This window comes from Pavona decussata, unplaced genomic scaffold (assembly GCF_977016875.1).
Source record: "Pavona decussata unplaced genomic scaffold, jaPavDecu1.1 SCAFFOLD_353, whole genome shotgun sequence".
NCBI lineage: Eukaryota > Metazoa > Cnidaria > Anthozoa > Scleractinia > Agariciidae > Pavona > Pavona decussata.
In genome coordinates, this window is record NW_028145734.1 from 528,561 (window position 1) to 531,247 (window position 2,687).

Sequence of the window (2,687 nt, forward strand, 5' to 3'; positions counted from 1 at the left end):
TGGCCTTGCAAATGAAATGGTTCGAACGAAACAAAGAGCAACATTACCGACTTAAAATGGGACCGAATCTCATCATGCGTTTGTACGAGGATCAGATTCCTGAGGTGTTGGACGTCACCGACGAGGACAAACCAGATAAGACTATTTTTTGGAAGGAGGATGGTGATTTCATTCAGCTGAGCGTGTTTTGTAGCTGGAGATTCATTCGATTGAACGAAGCCTTTCGTACCCACTGGCCCATCAACGATCGAGTGATGTACGTGTTGTCCGATGCAGCGAGCAGTGGTATCGTCAGAGACAAGACGGAGGATCTCTTATGCACCATTCCCTATGGGAGAGAGCACGGTCATGATACGTTTCATTCTGAACAGAACATTCACTACAAAGCCTTACGAAAAGCCTTCTTTCAATTCATCGTAACAGAACTGGTGGAGGCCGAAGTAGTAGGTAATGAAGGAAATTAAGCCTCGTTAGTAGATCCCCTTGGATCCCCTTGGATCTCCTTAATTAATATTCCTAAGGATCGAGTCCATGAAGTCACCTATTGTTATAACCTAGGGTTAAAAAATGCCTTCCTCTATACTAATTAAGTGATTAGGTAGTGCCTTCCTGCATACTAATTAAGTGCCTAGTGAGTGTCTTCCTGCATACTAAGAAGTGCCGAGGTTTACTAATGAGCGTCATTCTTACACAAAGGAAACAATAGACATGCCCAGGCTTGCCCACTCTATACTCATCCTGATTGGATAGTCAAGACTCCATTGTTAGAGTTAATAAAAGAGCGCTTTTGTTGATCGTGTCATTTCACTATTCGATCTCAAGCAATATTTGCTTCGTTCTCGTTGGGTTTATTTCAAACGTTCTCTCGAGATGGCGTACTCTGACCTAAACGCTATCAAAAATGCAATGATTACTTCTTCATGGAACTGCCTCAAAAAAGCGTGGTACGATGTTGAAAGCGTGTCTCAAGAAATTTCTACCCTGATTATATTTTATGAACTGTTACTGAAGGTTTAAAGCGATGAAAAAACACGCCAGACTTTTAAGCTGGAATCTAACCGTTCATTCATTATTACTGCACGACGATGCACGCAGTAGCCGCGTGTTGAGCACAGCTGTGTGTTGCTGGAAGGCGGTCCAACTTCTGGTCGTTCAATTAGAGAAATTGTTATTTAATCAGAAAGAGAAAAGCGCGGAAAATACACTGTGGTTGCAAATTCAAGGTTTGGTGAAGAAATTTGGAGTCCTTCTGCTTAAAAGATTCACAAGAGAGCAATGTGGCGTAAATGATTTCTCACTTGAGAGGAAAGGACCTGGTGATAACGACCCTGGCGAGAAATCTTTTCCAAGGCCTGGTATCCTCTATCCAAGCAAGAAAATGGGAAAGTCCACAAAAAGTCGCCATTGCTCCAAAATGCGAACCCCTTTCAAATACGCTTTCAGCGAATTCTTTGCCGAACGAAGACACCCTCCGAAACTAACCATCGAGATTCCCAAGACAAGTTCACGACCAAAACTGCAAAGACAAAACGGGGTTATCTAGCAGTGATGAAGAAAATGGATGCGTTTTACTTGATTTGTGATTCTCATGCTGACAGTTTTCTTGAAAAACAATTTGATTGTATTTCAGCGTTAAGTTCATTTTCTGAGTCCTAATAAGCCGTTGATGCGTAAACGTATCTATGTGTGTCTTCTCCTCCTATCTATCTCGAGGAAATGAAAAACTATTAAAGTCACGCACCGTTAGTCAGTTAATTATGCGAGTTCGCAATCCCAAAGTTGCATACAAATTAGTTCAGCTCAGCTGGAAAAACCCCAAGGGAGTATCTTGACGTATTAGGATATAAACAATTTTATGTAACTTAACAAGGATCAATTAAAACACTCGAGTTATAATTGTTAGCAATAGAACCAGACAAGAGATACCGTTTTAAAAACTTTATTAAAAAAAGGCAATGACAAAAAGAGTCAAATACACAGCGATTTGAAAGGAAAAGGAATGAAAATGAATCATTTGACTGACTATTACAAATCCGTTTTTTCCGGTTTATTTCGAGGAATAATAAATATTCCTTCCGTGTCTACACAATTTTTCTATGGCCTCCAAGCCAAGAGTTCGACTTTCTTTGTTTCTTGCGGTTTGTCGCGAGACCATATCAAAGCAGTTCTCCGCGACACTCCCCAGAACGACTCAGAGTTCATCTTCGTCGATCTTCTGTTTTCATGTAACCGCAAAGTCACCTTGGGAGTTTTCTATCGACCACCCAATAACGATGCTAAGCCTTTAGCAGACTTGCAAGCTGCTCTACAAGAGTTTTCGACGAACGAGCTGATTCTTCTTGGCGATTTCAATCTTCCGGAGATTGATTGGTTGACTAACAGAGTTTTGCGGCAATCTGACATTTACATGCTGATGATGGACATTGTCCAAGACAATTTCCTGACACAATTAATAAATGAACCTACCAGAGACTCGAGCATCCTAGATTAAGTTCTCACGACTTCCCCCGACCTTATAAACAATTTGTTTGTCGGAGAACCCTTTTCAGATCATAACTCTATCTCTTTCTTATTATCTGGTACACCTTACGTCCAGCGCAAATCACAGAAGCTGTTGTATTGCTATGGTAAAGCCGACTGGGATAACCTAAGATCACTGTTATCCTATATTCCATGGCATTGTACCT